Source organism: Lutra lutra, chromosome 14, assembly GCF_902655055.1.
Source record: "Lutra lutra chromosome 14, mLutLut1.2, whole genome shotgun sequence".
NCBI lineage: Eukaryota > Metazoa > Chordata > Mammalia > Carnivora > Mustelidae > Lutra > Lutra lutra.
The window spans coordinates 15,951,690-15,975,285 of record NC_062291.1 but is presented as its reverse complement, the minus strand read 5'-3'; the positions used below and the strand labels follow the sequence as shown (position 1 = coordinate 15,975,285).

Sequence of the window (23,596 nt, the reverse complement as noted above, 5' to 3'; positions counted from 1 at the left end):
GAGATATCACCTTCCTCTGGAAGTTCCACTGTAATCTCCAACTCAAACCCAACTCATTCTCCCTTAACTACAAAACCTCTGTTTTCTGTGGGTACCCTATGACATCACCCTTTGGGTTAATGACATCACCATTCTTTTTCTTTCTTCTTCTTCTTCTTCTTTTTTTTTTTTTTTTTTTTTTGGCAGAGAGGGACACAGCAAGAGAGGGAACGCAGCAGAGGGAGTGGGAGAGGGAGAGGCAGGCCTCCCGTGGAGCAGGGAGCCCAATGCAGGCCTTTTTCCCAGGACCCCAGGATCATGACCTGAGCCGAAGGCAGACACTTAATGACTGAGCCACCCAGGTGCCCAAATGACATCACCATTCTTACACTCATCCAGGCTCAAAAGAATAAATTCATTCTTTGCTCTCTCTGTGCCTACATAGGTTTGCTCAGACTGGCTCAGTCTCTGCCTTCGCTCTTGTCCCTCTCCTTCTGGTGCATTCCTAGAGCTACTGCTTTAGGTTGGCCATCACCATTCCTACCAGGAATGCTGATTTGTGCTTGCAACTGGCCCCCATGCTCCTGCTCAATACTTCTTCCCATCCACGTCTCACTTTGTTGCACATTTTCAAATTTAAATCTAGTTGAGTCAACTCGTTGCATGAAAGCTTTCAAAGGTAACATCCAGGAAAGAAAATTTCTGCACTGTCATTTAGGGTTGAAAATCTTATGCTCCCTCACCTATGACCTTTTCAGGCACTGCACTTGTGACAAATAACAGTTTCCTTGGAAGACCCCAGCTGTTATCCTCATGTCTGTGCACAGGGTGGTGAGGCTGCCAAGAACCCTCCATCCCAGTTCAAATGTTCACCTGTGCAAACTTCCACAATCTTTTGGTAGCATTTGTGAAGGTAAAAAAAAAAAAAATATCCACCCAAGAAATAGGTCTACATATCGATTACAGAAAAAAGTAGTTAAACAAAAAAAGAGAGAAAAATAGAAAAATACTATGATGGCATCTACCAGGAGATAACTAAGGTTAACACCTTGGCAAACATCTTTCAAACACTTTATTATTCTTAAGTATTCACATGTTTCGTGAACAATAATCATAACAAGGCAATAATTATTTTAACAAATATTTACTGGGAGCTATCATATCCTGTATGCCTGAATCCACGGTGTAGTGAGGACAGAAGTTAAATCAGTATGCAAGCATGTATTTGCAAATGCCGATCAGATAGCACACAGTCAGAGCTATGATAAGGGAGGATCTCATTTGGCAATTCAGATGATAGACAGCCTTTTTGAGGATGTTAAACAGTAAGACTAGGAGACAAGTGCAACATAGGCAGGAGCCCCAAGGAAGGAAATAGCATATTTTAAAACAAAGAAGAAACATCTTATTGTAAAGTAAAGAAGGCAAGAATTGTGTGATTGAGGAAAAGAAGGCGGGGGCTGGGAGAAATGAGACTGGAGGGCCAGGCCGCATCATTCAGTGCCTGGGGCTACTCTAAGGATTTATTTTTTTTAGGAAGAGATTAAGGGCACTTGGGTGGTTCAGTGGGTTAAGCTTCCCACTCTTGATTTAGGCTCAGGTCATGAGGTCATGATTTCAGGGTCATGACCATCAGGCTCCATATTGGCTGGCCAGGGAGTCTGCCTCAGATTATCTCCCTCTGCCCCTCCTCCCACTCACAGTCCTACACTCACTTGCTCTTTCAAATAAATACATAAAATCTTTATGGAGAGATTGACTTTTTTTTTTTTAACCCTAATACATAGAACCTTAACAATTGGTTGGAAAGCTCAATTAAAGGAAAAACTTTGTATGCTATGATGAAATAAAGCATCAAGGAAATCATTTCAGATTTGCCCATGCAAGGCAGTCCCCGCTTCTCCTCAAGAGTAGGGACTCGTGGAGTGCCTGGGTGGCTCAGTGGGTTAAGCCCCTGCCTTCGGCTCAGGTCTTGGTCTCAGCATCCTGGGATTGAGCCCCGCATTGGGCTTTCTGCTCAGCAGAAACCCTGCTTCCTCCTTTCTCTCTGCCTGCCTCTCTGCCTGATCTCTCTCTGTCAAATAAATAAATAAAATCTTTAAAAAAAAAAAAAAGAGTAGGGACTCATGACATGACCTCAAAGAGGGTATTTCTCTAGGCAGATCAATCCCAAGTGGGATCCACACAGTAACTCCAAAGTTTATTCTTCCTGGCAACACCGATGGGTATGCCCACCCACCGTATTAATTCACTTACTCAGAGGATGCAAATCCTCTTCCATCTATGCCCTCGGAAGGTCATAATAAATAAGAGTCACAGATCTGGAAGAATTCCATTTTCACATTGTTTTTTTCCTATGACTTCTGTTGCGTTGATGGCATAATGCATCTTTCATGGGACATTGGAACTTCGCATTCTATGGTGTGCTTCAATGATAATGAACATAGATATTTATTAGACTGAACCAAATGAAACTGACCCTTCTGCATGGCTGTTGGCAATTTCATACAGTTCAACTGTATGAAAAGGGGAGGGGAAGCAATTGCAAACGAGTTAATACTGCTATTTCTTCTCCATTGTGCTCCCTTCCACGCTGCTCCCATATTCCATATTTGAATGCGTATGTTCCTCTGAATGTTGATATGACTGATGGCTTCTGCTCCCCTATCTAGACATTAAAGACAGTTCTCTGTACGTTCCATTATGGCTAGGGTATGAATGAACTGCCGAGGAAACTCATAGTTTTTTTTTTGTTGTTGTTGTTGCTGTTGCTAGAATACAAATAGTATTGACTCTGTACTCTAGCTTCGAACAGTAAACTTTTTGGCAGAGTCTTACAAATATAAAGAATGTCTTCTGGGAGTGTATTTCATGGAGAGAAGGAAGAGTTTGCTTTCCTTCTTTATTCTCTGTTATTTTATTAGTTGTTTAGAAGCATAGATTTAGATACTATGTTGCCATGGTTTTCTCAGGGGCCCATCTGGTCTGTTTCTGAATGATTTAGAGGTATTTTAATTTTAGAGGGAAAAAAGGAGGAGGAAAATTTTCCTCTATTAAAATTTAAAAAGAAGTCATACAACAGAATAAATGTTTGTTCCTTTGCCCAAATCAGACACCCACTTTCCTCCTGATTCCATGCTTCCCTTTCTCTGAACCATACTTCATAAAATAATTTGATCAAAACAAACCTGGTGGTTGGTTTTACTTTTCAGACAGTGAAATATATTAAGTTCGTAACGTAACGGGCCGAAGAAAGTTTGCACTGTGGAGAAGGTATTAACAGACATATTATTCCATTTGTGTCTCAGAGGTTGTAAGTACTTTTTTTTTTAAGATTTTACTTATTTATTTGAGAGAAACAGAGAGAGAGAGAGAAAGAGAAAGAAAGAGAGCACACACAAGCAGGGGGAGGGGCAAAGGGAGAAGGAGAAGCAGACTCCCCGTAAGCAGGGAGCCCAACAACATGGGACTCAATCCCAGGACCCTGAGATCATGACCTGAACTGAAGGCAGACGCTTAACGGCCTGAGCCATCCAGGTACCCCAGGTCCTAAGTACTTTAAAGAATAAAATAATGCATTGGCCTTTTTTCTGCATGTCTTCTGCATTCCAAAGAGCTGACAAGTAATTCTTCTGTTCTCCCTATCTTTAAAGTAGCAGAAACAGAATTCTACTAGAATGATGGCTAGAATTGAGGGACTGGTAAATCCCAACTGGTGCTTGTTTGATACCAGTGTTAAGTAAGTTGTGTGGGCACGTATTTCAAAGGCTTTTACCTAAAGTGCCTTCGAGCTGGGAGTGTGTCCTCTCCTGTAAAGAATCCAAGGCACTGTGTCAGGAGGGTGTCTCTCATTTCTTGTTCTATTGCCAAGTTACTACATGACCTTGAGGAAGTGCCCCATTCTCTGTTTCATTACCCACATACGAACCAGTGACTGAGATCACTGTTCTGTTCTCTGCTGTAATTAGTTTTAGCAACATGGACACTTTTCGAACGTTCCAATTATCATGGTTTTCAATGCTCCTGGGACAATTCATCCTGAATCCAAGAATATTGCTTTAGATAGAAAAGGACATGATGAGCCTGTAATTGTGATCTACTCTCTGAATATGTCAGTGGCATATCATGGCATAGATTTTCATATTAATCATGTTAATCTGTGAAGAAAAATGTATGTTCACATGAAAATTAGACATGGTCACTTCAAATAATATATCCATAATCAGAAGTCAAGAAAACTTAGTAAGTCTTCATAAAATAGTATTTTGATACTTAAAAATTAAAATTGAGATTTTTAATTGGGCTCCTTCAGGGAAGAGGAATATCTAGAAAGTTCATTTATTATTATTACTTTAAGAATTTTAAGAGAGAGACAATTATAAAAGATCTTTTCCCTTTTTTCTTTGGTTCTTGCTCATAAATATTTTCTATTTTGCATATCTGAATAAAGAGCTAGCTTTTTAAACAATAATCTTAAGTGATTTTAGAGTCCAGTTCATCTAACACACTATAATTTCATCCAAACTAAAGATCATCTTTGAATCACAGATAAACAGAAGAAATAACTTAATTGGTTAAGAAAGGAAACTCATGGCTCTGCTTATACAAGACAAATTTGAATAAAAAGTGCTGAAGCAAAACTCCTGTAAACAAGCAAAACAACTGGTGTCGGTTAGGAAAAGCAAACAGGATATTGGATTTATTAAGTATATTGATCAATTTTTACCAAGAATTTTAATATATTAGACTTGCTTTCCCTGCCCAGCAACTCTAAGTTATGTATATGATTTTAAATAGTTGTAAAATATTACACATTTAAATATCTAAATAATTGAGAGCTAATTTCTTTAATATGTAAAGATTTTCTACAAGTCAATAAGAATATAAAAGATATCTCAATTAAAAAATGAACAAATTATATGAACACTTTATAGACAAGTAAGAAATAGCTTTTAAACAAGAGAATAGGCCACAAAACAATGAGATAAATCCAACAGCCTTGTGAATACACTATTGATAGAAATATAATCTAGCGTAACATTTTTGTAGACAATTCAGCTTTGTTTAATAATTCAGCACTATTGATTAAATTTTTTGTGATTATTTATCTCACAGAGGTACTCACACTTTTGGGAAACAATGACATTATTACTACAACATTGTAAATAACCTAGATATCCATCAATGTGGCATAAAATTTTCCTACAACAATACAAGGGAATATTTTTTAAAGGAACTATTAAAATAACTGCCTCTCTGATTTCTTACCATTCAGTTTTTCCTCCCTTCTGCTATGGCCCCCTGTGCTCTAAACTCTGGGAAACAAACTGAGGGATACAGAAGGGAGAGGGTGGTGGGATGTGGTAAACGGGTGATGGGTATTAAGGAAGGCAGATGTTTTAATGAGCACTGGGTGTTATATGCAACTAATAAATTGTCAAACACTACATCAAAAAATAATGATGTTATATGTTGGCTAATTGAACATAATAAATAAAGTAAAATAAGATAAAATAAAACTGGAGAAAATATATATGTACTCGATCTCAAGGATATCTCAAATGAAAAGACCCTGAACGAACCTATGTGTATATACCCTCATTTATGTAAAATACACAGACAAGATACATTAAAATTGGTTATATTAGGGTGTGTTACAAAAAGTAATTACATCCAGGGAAGAGAGTATGTGATTAAAGGACAGGAAAAGGAGGGAAAATTACTTTTGTAGCTTTTAAGTTTTATGTTATGTACTTGAATTACCTATCATAAAATAATTATTTTTCTGAAGTAACTACATGAAATAATAGAAATTGACTCTTACAAGCAATTTCTGGGTAGAGAGGCTAGCAAGGTCTTATTCTCCTCAGGGGCCTTGTCTGGGTTGACTACGTGTTTAACTGTTGTCCATCCCAGGGCCGCCTTTCAACCCCCACCCCGCGGGCATCCCCAGTGAGCAGAACTCAAGCTAATTTATGCTGGCCTGGTCTGATCACACCGCAGGGATACTAGCTTAGCGGGCGGAGCAGTAAAATCGTTTGACACAGTATCCTTCCGTGTCGTTTACAGCACTGCCTTTTGCCCTCCTTTCACTGGCAGCAATTACAGGAACGGCATGGCATACTAAGGAAGGTATTTTTTCCAGCAGGGACATCTGCATCTTAACACCCTTAACCCTTGTTAGGGTCCCATTATGGGCCTCTTCAAATGTTAAGCCAGCAACTGTAGGTGCACATATCAAATATTTGGTATGGATATGAGTATATGTATGTATGTAATAACTAACACCTATATTTAACAGTTCCTTGAGACTGTATTTTTTTTCTATTGCAAAATCCAAATTTATTTAAAAAAAAAAGACATAAAAGTTTAAAATGTCTAATATGGTTCTTTCCTATATTATTAAAATATCAAAAATAATTCCTCTTGTTCATAACATGGGCATCAAAACACAAAAATTATCTGTAAGTGAAAATTGTACCCCACATTTATTTAATGGAATAAAATACAAGACAAAATGTGATGTTCATGTAACACTTATTTGAGACACGTAACATATTTTATATATGGAGTACTATGGAGTACTATGGTGATTATTTTCCTTCTACATAGAGCAATCCAATATTCAATAAAAACCCTTGTATTCCAGGGTGCCTGGGTGGCTCAGTCAGTTAAGGGTCTGACTTTGACTCAGGTCATTGTCTCAGGATCCTAGGATTGAGCCCTATTTCAGTCTCCCCACTCAACAGGGGGTCTTTTTGTCCCTGTGCCCTTCCCCCCACTCATGTACTCTCCTTCTCTTTCTCAAGTAACTAAATAAAATCTTCTAAAAATTTTTAAACATTATTTATTTACTTATTTAACACAGAGAGAGAGATCACAAGTAGGCAGAGGCAGGCAGAGAGAGAGGGGAAGCAGCTCCCTGCTGAGCAGAGAGCCCGATGCGGGTCTCGATCCCAGGACCCTGAGATCATGACCTGAGCTGAGGGCAGAGGCTTAACCCACTGAGCTATATTTTTAATATTTCTAGAAGTAATTGGAAAATAATTTTCTCTCCATAATGATTTTTTTGTAATATAATCACACAAGGTACATTAACTGTGTCTATAAAGTCCCTGGTAAACCTTTGCATCAAGAGCAGAACCTTGTTCTTAGAAGAGCAGATTCAAAAGTTACCACATCTAGGTTCAAATACCAGATGGGACACTGATTAGTCATTTTTTAATCTAGAGCAAGAATTTAAGTTCTCCATTTTCTTGGGAAAACAAAATTATGTAACAGGATCAATGTAGTGAAGACTAAGTAAATATATGTACAAAAGCACCTGGATTAGTGTCTGACATAGTGATCACTCAGGAAGCATTAGACAGTATTATTATGATTTCACTATTTTTATAACATGTCTAACCCGAAAAGATTCTCTTTGTTCTTGTTTACCTCTGGTAAATCATAACTCACATGCCTCATATCTGAAAAGTGTGTCAAGGATTAACAGTTATCCCTTCATAGTGAATAAATCCTGAAAAGTGAATCTGAAAAGTGTGTCAAGGATTAGTAGTTATCCCTTCATAGTGAATAAATCCCTTGGCTGATAATATAAAACATGCATTCAATGTGCAGTCGAGGGTTTCAGATCACACCTGTGAAATTTTCAACTAGAGCTGACTCTTTAATCTGAAACTTGCAGGAATTAATGAAAATGGCTTCTTGTTATAATACAGAAAAAAAAATTACTTTCACTCATTCATTCACTTGCTCATAAAGTAGGGTTGCCAGATTTAGCAAATAAAATTACAAACCATCCAATTTAATTTAAATTTCAGATAATATATTTTTAGTACAAGAATACACCATGTAATGACATACTTATAGTAGAAAATTATTTATTTAAAATCAAATTTAACTGGTATCTTGCAATGATCTAAAATCTTTCAGACACATCAAAAGCATTTCCAAGAGGGAAATTTATAGTGATACAGGCCAACTTCCAGAAAGAAAGAAAGAAAGAAAGAACCCTTAAATAATCAATCTAACTTTATACCCAAAGGAACTAAAAAAAGGAAGAAAAAACAAAGCCCAAAGATAATAGGAGGAAAGAAATAATAAAGATCAGAATGGAAATAAATGAAATAGAAATTAAAAGAAAAAGAGCAATAAAACCAAGAGCTGGTTCCTTGAAAAGGCACAAAAAAAGGGTAAACCTTTAGACTTATCAAGAAAAAAAAAAAGTGATCGCACTTTTGCTGTTTTTGTTTAGTTTGTGAACAAAGACTTAGACAAAGTGCAAAAAATAAATCCTCTTTTGCAACCCAGAACTCATGGCTCAGTATGAGTTTCGATACAGATAAGAAGGAACAAGATCCGGGGCGCCTGGGTGGCTCAGTGGGTTAAAGCCTCTGCCTTCGGCTCAGGTCATGATCTCAGGGTTCTGGGATCAAGCCCCGCATCGGGCTCTCTGATCAGGGAACCTGCTTTCCCCTCCCTCTCTGCCTCCTTGTGATCTGTCAAATAAATAAAATAAAAAATCTTCAAGAAGGAAAAAAAAAAAAAAAGAAAAAAAAAGTGAGTGAGAGAGAGGACCCAAATTTTTAAAAAGTCAAAAATGAAAGAGAAGTAACAACTGACATCACAGAACAAAGGATTGTAAGAGAATACTGTGAAAAATTATATGCCGATGACCTGGACAACCTAGAAGAGGTGGTTAAACTCCTAGAAAAGTACAGTCTTTCAAAACTGAATCAAGAAAAAATGAGTATCTGAACAGGTTCATTACTAGTAACAAAACTGACTCATTAATCAAAAAGCTCCCAACAAACATAAGTCCAGGACCAGATGGAGAATTTATCTGTGAATCCCAAACATAAAGAAGAGTTAATTCCCATTCTCCTCAAACTATTCCAAAAAACAGAGGAAATAGGAAAGTTTCCAAACACATTCTATGAGGCCAGCATTACCCTGATTCCCAAACCAAAGACACTGTACACAGACACACATACCCCAATCAAACAAAGAACTATAGGTCACTGTTCCCAATGAGCACAGATGTAAAAGTCCTCAACAAAATACTAGCAAACCACATTCAACAATACACGAAAAGGATCGCTCAACATGATAAAGTGGGATTTTTTTTCCTGGGGATGCAAAAATGGTTCAATATCTGTAAATCAGTGAATGTGATACACTACATGAAAAAATAAAGGACAAAAATCATATGATAGCCTCAGCAGATGCAGAAAAGGAATTTGACAAAATTTAATATACGCTTAAGATTTTTCTCTCTCAAAATGGGATTAGAGGGAACAGACCTCAACATAATAAAGACCATATATAATAAACCCACAGTTAATATCATACATAATGTCATAAAACTGAAAGATTTTCCTCCAAGATCAGAAATAAAACAAGGATGTTCATTCTTGCCATTCTTATTCAACACAGTATTCAAGTCCTAGCCACAGCAAGCAGATGAGAAAAATAACAGGCATCTAATCTGTAAGGAAGAAGTAAAACTATTTTACTATTATTCACTATTTTAGCAGAGGACATGATACTATACAGCCTAATCCTTAAAGAACTCATCAAAAACTATTAGAATAAATGAATTCAGTAAAGTTGCAGGATACAAAATTAATATAAAGAAATCTTTCTACACACTAACAACAAAGCAGCAGAAAAAGAAATTAAAACAATCCCATTTACAATTGCACAAAGAAGAATAAAATAACTAGGAACAAACCAACCTAGAGGTTGAAATATAGGTTCTCTGAAAACTATAAAACACTGATGAAGCGATGTGAAGACAATACAAAAAATGGAAAAGATATTCCACATCCACAGACTGAAAGAACTAGTTAGTACTGTTAAAATGACCATCCTATCCAAAGCAGTCTACAGATTCATTGTAATCTCTCTCAACATGCCAATGTCATTTTTCACAGAAGTAGAACAAATAATCCTAAAATTTGTATGGGACCACAAAAGACCCTGAACAGCCAAAGCAATCTTAAGAAAGAAAAACAAACCTGGAGGTACTATAATCCCAGATTTTAAGATACACTACAAATATATCATAATAAAAATGGTACTAACATAAAAATAGACACATAGATCAGTGGAATATAAGAGAGCCCAGAAATAAACTTGCATTTATACGGTGAATGAATCTATAACCAAGGAGGCAAGACTATCCAATGGGGGAAAAAGTCTCTTCTACAAACAGTGCTGGAAAAACAAGATAGCGACATGCAAAAGAATGAAACTGGACCACTTTATTACACCATACAAAAAATAAACTTAAAATGGATTGAAGACCTAAATGGGAGACCCGAAACCATAAAAATCCTAAAAGAAAACATAGGCAGTAATCTCTTAGACACTGGTCTTAGCAATATATTTACGGATATATATATATATATATATAGAGAGAGAGAGAGAGAGAGAGAGAAAAAGAGACAGAGAGACAGAGAGAGAAAGAGAGAGAGAGTCTCCTGAGGCAAGGGAAACAAAGCAAAAATAATCAACATCTGGAACAACACCAAAATAAAAAGCTTTTCCAAGTGAAGGAAACAAAACAAAACAAAACAAAACAAAAAACAGCCTAGTGAATGGGAGAAGATATTTGGAAATGGTATATCTGATAAGGGATTAACATCCAAAATATATAGACACAGCTCAACAGCAAAAAATCCCAAACAGTCTAAGAAAAAAAATATACAGAGAACAATAGACATTTTTCCAAAGAAGACATGCAGATGTCCTAAAGACACTTGAAACAACACTTGACATCACTCATCATTAAAGGTGGTAAGTTATCACCTTACCCCAGTCAGAATGGCTAGTAGACAGAGTATCACCTTACATCAGACAGAATGGCAGAAAGACAAGAAACACCAAGTGAGGATATGGAGAAAAGGGAACCGTTAGGCACTGCTGGTGAGAATATAAGTTGATGCAGCTGATGCAAAACTGTATGGAGTCTCCTAAAAATATTAAAAACACAAATACAGTATGATCCAGTAATTTCACTACTGGGTTACCCCAAGAAAATGAAGATACTACTTTGAAAGGATACATGCACCCCTATGTTTATTGCAGCATTATTTACAATTGCCAAGGTATGGAAGCTGCCCAAATGTCCATCAGCAGATGGTTGGATAAAGAAGATGTGGTGTGTATCTACAATGGAATATTACTCAGCCATACAAAAGAACAAGATCTTGCCATTTACAACAGCATGGATGGGTCTACAGGGTATTATGCTTAGTGAAATATGAGAAAGACAAATACATATGGTTTCATTTATATGTGGAATCTAAAACACAACAAAGTAGAAACAGACCCACCAACATAGAGAACAAAGTGATGGTTGGGTTGGGTAAGTGGGGGAAGGGGAGCAGAAGATACAGGCTTCCGGTCATGGAATGACTAAGTCACAGGGGTGAAAGGTGCAGCACGGGGAATCTATTCAATGGCACTGCAACGTGTTGTATGGTGACACGTGGGAGCTACACTTGTGGCGAGTGTAACAGGAGGGACAGACTTGTCCAATCCCCACGTTGTTCATCTGAAATTTACTTGTATCAACTATACCTCATTCAAAAAAGAAATCACTGTATTTTTTTTTTTAATCTGGTAACCCCGAATAAAGTTTCTGCATGGTGCTGAACATGGTGCTGCCCTAGGTGTTGGTTTATAAATAGGTAAAGAACAAAATTCCTATCCTCCTAGAGTTAACAGTCTAGTAAGGCAGAGCACTGACAGTTATCATACAGTGTCATCAGGGTATCAGGTGATCAGAGGCATAAAGAGAGTGACTTGGAATCAAATGGGCATGTCCCAACCCTGGCTGGGAGACAGGGTGGGCTGGGGGCATGGATTTATTGTCAGAGAGGATCTGGAAAACTAAGGGAAGAGTCACAACCTCAGGTAAGAGCTGACGTGAATTTAGAAATGGGTTAACTGAGGAAGGGAGGTGGTCATATCACAAGGAGCAGCCTGTGAAAAAGAGTGAGTCAGTCTTCTGCACAGGGAACAGCAAGTAACTCACAGTGGTTGAAACCCTGGGAGCAAAAAGGGCAGGAAAGTGACACGAGGCTAGCACGGATGGGACAGGAGTTACAGATGGCTGCATACAGACCATACACATGTATTTTAGAAATCAGAAGACTGTTTGACCACATCCTGAAACCTCTATAAAGTCTCTGAAAGGGAGTAAAACACAGGACAAGCAGGAGACCCTGTGCGGCCAGTATGCTCTCCAGTTACCTGGGTTTCTAATTTTGCTGTTAGAGACTGAAGGGAATTGCTAGGTGGGGTGGACCACTGAATCCTTCCTGGATAACTATAAGAAGAAAAGTATTTAAAGTGAACAGTGACCATGTTAGGACCACCAGGAAGTCTTCCCAGCTTCATAATGTCCCAGTTGCCCTCCTTGTTTCTTCTCCTCAGTATGCTCATGATTTATCAGTTTACCTGACAGCAAATGATGGACACGGGGCATCTGGAAAACTATTCTTTGGCTGTCTTCTGTGTTCTGAGCTTTGCAAAACCGAGTGGGCCTCTGCTGTGTATTTCAGCCCCTGGGCTCCATCCAGAGCCGCAGCTCCCTCCATGCCAAGGCACAGGGACACTAAGCTTAACTGAGCACCTACTACGTGAGAGGCACTGGGAAGATGGGCAGCAAGAGCCATGGACTGTTACCTTGAGTTTACAGCTGAGGATTCTGAGGTACCTATGGTAACACAGGAGGGTCATTGTAAAAATAGCTGTGGCACAACTGAAACCAGGCAAACCAACAATTGCTGAGCGCTTCTTTGTACCAGGTATTTGCTGCTTAAAAGGGAACTATCTTAATAATACAATCATATAGGGTCAGGAAACTATGCCCACTGGCCAACACCAGCCAGCAGCCTGTTTGCACAGTTCCCAAGGTATGAATGGTTTTTCTACATTACTGGAAGGTTGTTTTAAAAAAAGCTGAAAACATGGAGCACTGGGTGCAGTGCAAAAACAATGAATACTGTTACGCTGAAAAGAAATAAAAAATAAAAAAAAATTTAAAAAGCTGAAAACAGTAAAGCAAAGAACATGGACTAAAATGCATATGTGATATGCAAAGCCTAGATAGTTGCTGTCCGGCTCTTTACAGAAAAGATTTGCCTCCTTCTAAACAGATGGAAGAACTAAGTCCAGGGAAATTCAAGGAACTGCTTGGAGTCATACAGTTGAAAAGAAATGGATCTGCATTTTAAATTAGATTTTTTTCTGTTCCCTATGTCTATGTACCTTCCACTAACCAAGCTATCTTTCTGGTCTTGGAAATACTTACCCTTGGGTATTCTGCAGCTGTGGTCAAAGGGTGTTATTCTCTGGGCTGTATTTGCCTTGACTTTCTAATGGGGTGACAGCACAGACATGAATTCACTTTCACCTAAACACAAATCCACTGCCATATAAAAAACACTGCCCTACTACTCTCTTCCACTCTTGTGATTTTATGCATCTACCTCCCCAGGGCTGACAAACCCCATCAGGCCCAAATCCTTAATTAATGTTTTCTCAGTGGTAACACACATGGAATCTACATGACAGTTAATTACTTGTGATTCAACAATACCTCTTCTGCAGACTCGAACCACCCTTAAAATGGCTCAAAAGAAAATGCTCAATAAACACAATCTACACTTTAATAAAGCATCGCACCATTTGATAGACTTTTAAAGATCACACAGCAAATAACCTGCTAATTAAATAAAGCCTTAATGGAACTTTTAATAATCTTAATTAAGGTATTTAGTGGTTTACATTACTTCTAGGTACAAGACGAGGCTCGCAACCATAGTTGCTATATTCAGTCTTAATCACAAAATGGAGAAATCTATTTTATCTCATTACCAGACAGTCCTGGTCACCCAGCATTATCTATTCATGGTGCAGAACACGGTCAGTTATCACGCCATCAGATGAATGTTGTCTTTCCTTATTCTGCCCCCAACATGACGGTCTGATACCCTTTACAAATAAAGTAGCCACATCTTCTTTCTTCATCCAAAGTGCCTTTAAAGGATTCATTTTATCCCCTCTCCCTTCCACCTTCCTTCTCTCCCTCTCCTCCTGCTCTTCTTTCCGTCCATCCATCCAATTACTGTGTCTAAAATCTGTAAGAAACTACCTTCCACACTATGACAGATAGATACAGTGATGTGCACTGCACAGCCCTTACTCCCAAGAAATTCAGAGTTAAATAAAGGCAAATGGGCTAATGACAGAATAGCAACTATGCAAATAATTGTATTTAACAGTAAGTAGTATTTATTGAATGGTCTCCATATGCCAATTTCTGTAATAGACATTGACACTTTTGAGCTGGCTTCATCATCACAATATTTAATTACCATGATACTTCCCTAGTCTGCCAGATGAAGAAACTGAGGTACAGAGAGACTAAGCACTTTCCCAAGGCCATAAAGCCGAAGAGTGAGAGAGAATCTGATTCAGGTAGGACATGCTATACTTCTGGTGCCAGGAATTATCATACTTGATCCTCACAAACATCCCCTAACAGATACATTCTTAAATTGTCTTCTCAGATCACCATAACTGCAATTCTGTAATAACATCCTCTGCTCCAAGCCCATCTAGGCAAACCTTTGGTCACCCTTGCCACCAGGCTGTAATGCTCATAGCTAGCTGCTTGGACCTTGCTGCTTGGAGGTGAGGGTCAAGGGTCATTGACCAAACTGGCCAATCAGATTCTGTTTAGAGGGAACTACGAATCAAGGACGCATGTACCTCAGAACTAAAGGGAGCTCCACCAAAGGAGTCTCCACCAAATGGATAGAAAAGTCAGAGAAAATAGGTGTAGCAAACAAGATGGAGAGATGTACACAGAAAAGCTAGGATGAGGAGAATCCTACTTGTTTGGGATGCATTTCTTGAATGTTCATTATCATTCTTGAGAGCACCAAGGAACCTTGGGTCCATAAGATAGTTCATTCTCCACCCAGTTTGGTCCCTTTTTGCATCATCCTAGGGTGAGGCAGACTTTGTTATTTAGAATTAAGAAGAATAACAATTACACCAAAGTATATTATATGGAGATGCTGTCTTTATGGTTAAATTGTGGGAGCGGAACAGAAGCTCCAGGAACTTATGTGAGAAATGCAAAAATAATTATAATACAAGAGGAGAAAACTACAAATCCCACAAACTCAGTATATACGAGGAGAAGGGATATGAAAGAAAAAAACTGCATGCATATAGAAACCTTAAGGGTGATTATGCCAAAAAAAAAAAAAAAAAGCAAGAAATTGATTTGCCAGGTCTTAAAGTATGGACAGACTTTGTTTTTGTAGTGACAGAAGGAACCATGGTCTAAATACAGGGGACAGTATGGATGATGCAGTGTGTTGAGAAGTTAGCTTTGCTCGAACCAAGATGGATTGAGGACATATGGGAGAACCAGCCAGAAAGGCAGGCTGGAGGTACACTGTAGCAGACAGAGAACCGTAGACTGTGACATTCCTACTTTTTAACTATTTCCTTAAGGGCTTTCAAGGAACATGATCATAAACTTTAAGAAAATCCAGGGGTGCCTGGGTGGCTCAGTGGGTTAAAGCCTCTGCCTTCGGCTCAGGTCATGATCTCAGGGTCCTGGGATCAAGCCGAGCCCCATGTCAGGCTCTCTGCTCAGCAGGGAGCCTGCTTCTCCATCTCTCTCTGCCTGCCTCTCTGCCTACTTGTGATCTCTGTCTGTCAAATAAATAAATAAAATCTTTAAAAAAAAAAATCCTCTGGCAACGTCAAGTAGTAGAAGAGAAGAAACAAGATATGGGAAGACAACTCAGGAGTTCAGGTAGAAGACAAAAAGAGCCTAGGTAACTCTTCCAGATCCATAATATGGTCAAGGAGCAGGTAAACAGTCTGCTTCCACAGAACTCCCCATCAACATCTCTCTTCAGAAGTTGAAAAGAATCATACACAAAGCATATGGTGATATAGATAATCACAAATGTAAATGACCACCAACACCAAATGTGTTGAAATGACTCCTACTGTACTGAGTCCTAGGATCACTCTTTCCCCTGGAGTATTTATGGCCTTAGTTCTCTCATTCACAAAATGTGTATCTAGGCAGAGGACAGGAGCAAAGGTAAGTGCAGAGAACCCAGGTAATCAAAATATGATTTAATTGTAAGCAAAAGTTAATAAGCAATGGTATGACCAGAATACAGAGGACAGCATCTGGCGCCATCTTGCTGAGAGGCCTTGAGGCACAGACATTTTGGATGAAGTTATGGAGGGGCTAGGTTTTCAAGACAAAAGAGACACAGACAAGCTAAGAGGTGGAACTGAGTGGAATTGGGTGAGAAGTGAGCAGTCGGGTGGCAGAGAGGCTCCTACAAGCAAAGGCAGATGGTTGACAAACAGTAGACGAACGACAACCATGTCTGTGGCTTGGAGTACTACAGTGAGAATCAGGGAGGAGCAGATAATCAGGCTGGAAAGGAGGGCAGGAGCCAGACCACAGGGAGATCCGAACTACTTAACGTGCGATGAAAGTGGTGAGCTCTCAAATAACACTTAGTGTCTCCAGGAAACTCCAGCATGGAAGCCTTTCACCTTGATCCTCAAGAACACACTATTTATATCCAGAGAAAGCCTAAAATTAGACAGGATCAAAACATTCCCATTCAGTCACACAAAGGAGATCATCTCTCCACAACTAACTTCCTGAGTCATATTTAAAATCTCTCTAAGTGCCAAAGAAATAAAATGATTAACATATGAATAACTACCATGTTTGCTGAAAGATTTTAATAAGAATAGAAAAACATCGCAAAATATACTAATTGTGTCACCTATGAATCCCATAATCCTGGGTCAGGCTGTCAACAGAGGCCATCACCCCGTGGCTGAACAAGCATATCTGTTAAAACAAAGAGCCAGTATGATTGCTGAACTTTTTGTGCATTTCCTCTGTGCTAGGCACTGTGCTGTGTGCTCTAAATCATCTAATTTATAGATATATCTGCTTCTCTAAAATATTTTCCCTTTCATTCCCTGCCCCTCCTCCATCTGGAAGGTCCTGCATTGTGTGATAGAAAGAACGTGGGCACTCGAGTCCAACACACTTGGATCTGGACTCTTATCATTTATCTTTAGATAAGTTACTTGACCTTGCTGAGCCCCATTTACTTCTCCGGTTAAAAGAAACAGCACTATAGGGGCACCTGGGTGGCTCAGTTGGTTAAGCACCTGCCTTCAGCTCAGGTGATGATCTTGGGGTCCTGGGATCAAGCCCCGCATTGGGCTTCCTGCTCAGCAGGGAGCCTGCTTCTCTCTCTCCCTTGGTTCCTTCTCCCCATTTATGCTCTCTCTGTCTCAAATAAATAAATAAAGTCTTATTTAAAAAAAAAAAAAAACAAGCCAGTACTATAATATCTACACTGTGGAGTGATCAAGATTCAGGAAGAGGATCCAAATCAAGACCTCTGGGACGATTCTGGCATTTGTTGGCATTAGAGAACATTTCTTGGCCAGGCATGCTTATATGCTTTTTCTATCCAATGGCCCGCACTTCTCTTTGGGCACCTGCCTTTGGTAGGTAATTCAACTTCCCTAAAGGATGACAAGCCTCCGACTTTCAGAACATGTAGCTCTACACATGATTAGTCACAGAAGTAGCAACAGTGTGGCTTTGACAGTGTGGCTTTGGCAGGCTGCCTGATGCCAGGGGTTGGGGGGATTTGCATAGCAACAGGGGTCAATCATGCTTCCTTTGAGCAATCAGCCTGTTTGTACTTATTGGACGCTATGCGCCCACTGGAGAGTGAAGCTGCAAAGTACAGCCCAATCCTCAGAGTCACACCAGACCTCCCAGAGCAGAGTTTGGCTCTGTTTTTTCCTCCTTGCCTATCTTCCTCTGCCCCATACGTACTATGTCCTCTCTGTCTCAATTCCTTAATATGATTTTCCTAGGGTGCTGAGCTTTCTCCTTTCCTCCCTCCATCTTTCTAAAAAGAAAATAACCCAAAACACTGATGTGAAATGAGCAGATGCTGAACAGAATTAAAAAACAGAGTTCTGGGGCATGGGTGTCCCAAGTCTAAAATCAAGTTCTCTAAAAACTGTTTAGAGCCACCTTCTCAATAATCATATGGCATAGTATGACTCTGATTTTGCTTGAAGGTGCACAGCCAAGGCAGTGAGATGTGTCAAGTGGAGGGTACGTGACAGGAGACAAGGAACCATCATCCAGAGCTAAGACAGGTTCCTTGGTGCTGCTGTTTATGACCCACAGAGGGGAGTTTGTTATTGGTGTGGACAACAAATCAAGTCTTTTTGGGGAATTTATATCTAAAAAAATGATGGGTATTCATTAACTCCCTTTCTTCAGATGGCCAGGAGGTCAATTTAAGTATTTCCCGACCAAGAAGATAAGTTTGGTTGCATCTCCTTTGTCTGCATTGATAGGAACTTTCTTAGAAGTTTCATGCTCTACCTGGAAAGTGGTAGGATGCAGCAAAAGGGGTATGCATATTTTATGCTGAGGAAAATAATGTGGTTTCCAGAATCTGCTCACTACATCTCTAACGTAAATCCTTAGATCACACTTCTATACACTCTCCCTTGGGACCTGTGATGACCTCCCAAGGTCACACCACATACTTTCTAAAATTCTCCTTCTTCTGCAAAATTCATATAAAATTTCACTTGAGACACCTTTAGTATCATCACAATAGCTATTTGAGAAGAGAAAAAAAGTTCCAGACTGTGTACATTTTCAAAAGGCAGGCTTTATAATGGTAAAACCATAATCTGTACAATGGGCCAGCACCAGGATTTATGCTCAGAACACAGTGAACACAATTAGAAGAGAAATAACTCACTGTTCTTCTGCCCTCCTTATTTATAGTTCATGGTAAGAGCAACGACAGGCCACATTACACATGACAGAGCAGAATACGATCCACTTGGGCAGGGATATTTGGACAAACTTCTATGCAAAGCACACCTAGGCATCACTGACGGGTCATTGTTCAAAGATGGAATGAGGACAGGGGAGCTTCTCTGTCCTGACGGTGGACGTTGCCAGGGGCCAGAGAGCTCGGAACAGCCTGTACAGACTCAAGAGCTTGTCACCAGGTTATTTTACCTGCTGTCATAGAGACAGAAAACCATCACCCCTTGCACACCCGTGGCTTCCTTAGCATAATTTCATTGTGCTGACGGGCATTTTTACATCCTCAATTATCTTTGTCTAAGGAGAGAAAGAAGGCATGAGAAGGGATAGACACGGGACCAGAAAAACCAGACTCAACATCTGGTGTCCCTCCGCAGACTTGCTTGGGGGTATCTGTGAGTATTCAACATCTCTGAGTCTTGATCTGCCCCCACCCCCACCCATAAAATGAAAAAAAAAGTGTATAAATATTTTTGCAGACACTTGTGTGTAAATGATTTTTTTTTTAAATGAAATGTTTCCAATAACCACTGGAACCCAGATATGTATCAACAATTACACCTGCGCTCTGTTGTATAAAGTCAGTTTTTTCATATATATTCTTCCACATTGATGCAGCCTTGGGGATTGTACCAACCATACTCCATTCCACATGGCAGATCATATTTTCTATCTTATTTATGGTCTTGGGGATTCAAGCAGCAAGTACCTGAATTCGGGGGCTGATGATACGAAAACAACACTGAAAAGTGACACATTGGTTATGAGACTCTAAGGCTCAAAGACTCCTAGGGACTGAGTTTTATTTTCTTAAATAATAAGAATTTTGCCAAAATGCTGTCATCTTGTTTGTTAAGCAGCTGCTACTTTTAAGATAGTTTTAATATTTTCAAATTTATTGAAAGCATTGAAACACCAGAGGAAGCACCATTTTAAAAGTTCAAGTGATTATTTACAGAGATTATTTCAGAAAAAAAATGTAATAATCTTTTTGGTAATAATGTCAATATTGGAGACACTGTGGAGTTTGGATAAAGTTTCAGAATTGACACACACTGCCCAGCAGGCATTATTTAAAAATGTCAACCTTAGACTTTCGAACTCATTTGAGAATTTAAAATATTTTACAGTTTGGATTTCATTATAAATCCCGTTTCTTAACTGTTATCGAGCAATCAAAATACAGCACACTCAAGAAGACCACAGCTGCATCTGTCCCCATCTTTTAGGTCTTTGTCTAAAATGTGCTGCTCAGGGCGCCTGGGTGGCTCAGTGGGTTAAGCCTCTGCCTTCGGCTCAGGTCATGATCTCAGGGTCCTGGGATCGAGGACCGCATCGGGCTCTCTGCTCAGTGGGGAGCCTGCTTTCTCCTCTCTCTCTCTGTGCCTGCCTCTCTGCATACTTGTGATCTCTCTCTCTGTTTCAAATAAATAAATAAAATCTTAAAAAAAATAAAAAATAAAAAAATAAAATGTGCTGCTCAGAAGAGGATTTGGGAGGGAACCCTTCCATTGACTTGCAACCGGTCGAGGAATCAGAGCTCATGTTGCTACCTCAGGTGACGTCTTGTCTGGTCATTCCATTGGCTGGGAGTCGGCCAGCCTTGTGTCTCTAACACAAAATGTTCACCCCCCCCCCTCCATTTAACTGCATTCTCTTTATGCTTTGGGGAACTTGTTCAAATCCAGTCTTTTCCAGGATACTTTCTTCAACTCTGGTTCAGTTACTGCATGTTGGGGGCAGGACGGGATACCCTGTGACGTTAAAGATAATGTGGGGCTTCTCCCCAGCACATACACGAACGTGACAAGATCAGGTGTACAAGTAAGTTGTTATTTAGAATCGCTGCAAGGTTTTTGAATAATTTATTTAAAAATATAGAGACTAGAGTTCCTTCAGAATATCCTTACAATAAAGATATTCTCATGAAGTGTTATGACAATCCGCTTTCTTGAAGGAAATGAGAGAAATAACAAGGAAATACCATAACTCAAGATTTATGCAGACCTTACTGTTTCTCAGGAGAGCCGTCGATGATCTGTGCCCCAGAAGGAAAAACTCAGAAGTGCTGACATAAACTAAATAATTTTGAGCTTACTTACATGCTGTTTTATGTTGTTTCCGAAGGATTTAATATATGTAAGCTATTTCTCTGACCAACCTGTGAGTTTCTGGAGCAAGAGCGTTGTCAGATGTAACAAGTAAGAATACAGATTTAGCAAATATTACATGGAGCATACTGACAATGAAAAAGAATGACTCATTATTTATCTGACATTGAGACTGAACTTCAGACTGAAATTCAGCTGGGAGTTCTGTGTTCTATCTGGCAACCCTAGTCAAGAAACAGGTCTTCTGAGGAATGTTTTGGATCTCCAGTATCCCTGGTTCAGGCTGGAAACCTGCAGGGCCTTCATTAAATACTTATAAGGGGACAGTTTGCAGACGTACTTCATTGCTATTTTAAAAACACGCCTTAAAAGGAATGAATAAAAGTGAACATTCACTTCTCTGGGTGATTTCAAAGAGAAATTAAGAGAAGAGTGGAGGGCTCCCTTCTCCCCTCCGTGGCAATCCTGCAGAGCACTCTGCTGTGTGATACAGAGCTGAGGTTAACTTACTGACATGTCTTAATTCCACATGGCTCTACGGGGTTATTGCCTCCTTCTTAATGCAGGCGACGTTTCAAACTAGGTCAAGTCTGCTTCTTACCAACTACTTGAAGACGTGTTCAAGAAGAACAAACTCATCCAGAGAGAGGAGCATGGGATGTCTGCATAGACATCATGATTCCTGCTTCCTTCTGGAACTGCGGTCAATCTAGACCCAGATGTGTGTTTCTTCCACACTTCTTTCCACCAGTTTTCTCGGTTCTGAAGGAAAGCTATTGTCTCTTAATTCCATTAAACAATAGAGCAAACCACTGTGCATATTTGGTAAGTTTATCCTTTAAAGCTTTTAAGAAACTCGAAGGAGAGAAAAGACTTCTTTTCACTGGTTCTTAAAATAGCAGATATGGGGCCTTCATTGAATTTTCTCTGATGTTTACTGCCTAATTTTTAAAAAATGCCATCAATACAGATCAAAGTGAACCCAACATCTTGTCATATTAAATTAAAAATACATTTGGAGGGTATTTACCCTAAAGATACAAATGTAGTGATCCAAGGGGGCATGTGCACCCCAATGTTTATAGCAGCAATGTCCATAATAGTCAAACTATGGAAAGAACCTAGATGTCCATCCACAGATGAATGGATAAAGAAGATGTGGTATATATACACAATGGAATACTATGCAGCCATCAAAAGAAATGAAATCTTGCCATTTGCGACGACGTGGATGGAACTAGAGGGTATCATGCTTAGCGAAATAAATCAATCGGAGAAAGACAACTATCATATGATCTCCCTGATATGAGGGAGAGGAGATGCAACATGGGGGGTTAAGGGGGTAGGAGAAGAGTAAATGAAACAAGATGGAATTGGGAGGGAGACAAACCATAAGTGACTCTTAATCTCACAAAACAAACTGAGGGTTGATGGGGGGAGGGGGTTGGGAGAGGGGGGGTGGGGTTATGGATATCGGGGAGGGTATGTGCTATGGTGAGTGCTGTGAAGTGTGTAAACCTGGCGATTCACAGACCTGTACCCCTGGGGATAAAAATATATGTTTATAAAAAATAAAATTAAAAAAAAAGATGTGAGATTTATATATATATGTATACATACACACACACACACACACACACACACACACACACAAAATAGGGTACTATGCAGCCATCAAAAAATGAAATCTTGGGCACCTGGGTGGCTGGCTCAGTGGGTTAAAGCCTCTGCCTTCAGCTCAGCTCAGGTCATGATCTCAGGACCTGGGATCAAGTCCCACATCAGGTTCTCTGCTCAGCGGGGAGCCTGCTTCCCCCTCTCTCTCTGCCTGCCTCTCTGCCCACTTGTGATCTCTCTCTCTCTCTGCCAAATAAATAAATAAAATCTTTAAAAAAAATGAAATCTTGCCATTTACAATGTGGATGGAACTAGAGGGTATTATGCTAAGCAAAATAAGTCAATCAAAAAAAGACAATTATCATATGATCTCCTTGATATGAGGAATTTGAGAAACAAGACAGAGGATCATAGGGAAGGGAAATAAAAATGAAACAAGACGAAACCAGAGAGGGAGACAAACCATAAGAGACTCTTAATCCAGGAAACAAACTGAGGGTTGCTGGAGGGGAGGTGGGTGGGAGGGATGGGGTAGTTGGGGGAAGGACATTGGGGAGGGTATGTGCTATGGTAAGTGCTGTGAATTGTGTAAGACTCATGAATCACAGACCTGTCCCCCTGAAACAAATAAGTACATTATATGTTAAAAAAATACATTTAGATTTCCATAGTCTTCCAGAAAAGCTAAGAAAAAGGTACACATTTGTCATGGGATTCTGAAAATCAAGACATCATTGCTTGCTTCAGCAGCACATAGAAAAACAAGAGATTGCAAATGGTAAGTGCAAGAGTTCAATTCCCAAACAGTTGGTGTACACTGGTTCTACCACGATCAGTATGGCTGACACAGGGCACAGATTAGAGGACTAATGACTGTGATAGCCAGTTCCAGCTCACAAACAAGGTATTTTCAACTCTTGACCTA

General features: G+C 39.4%; 1 protein-coding gene and 1 non-coding gene across 3 annotated transcripts in view; one reads left to right on the top strand and one right to left on the bottom strand.

Moving 5' to 3' along the window:
• Positions 1–23,596, bottom strand: part of PRKG1 (protein kinase cGMP-dependent 1) — a 1,261,510-nt gene that overhangs the window by 149,014 nt on the left and 1,088,900 nt on the right. The gene's annotated exons all lie outside the window — the stretch shown is intronic.
• LOC125085376 (small nucleolar RNA SNORA40) lies at positions 8,213–8,338 on the top strand. The gene has a single exon (XR_007122900.1). It is a non-coding gene; the product is annotated as a small nucleolar RNA SNORA40 (small nucleolar RNA).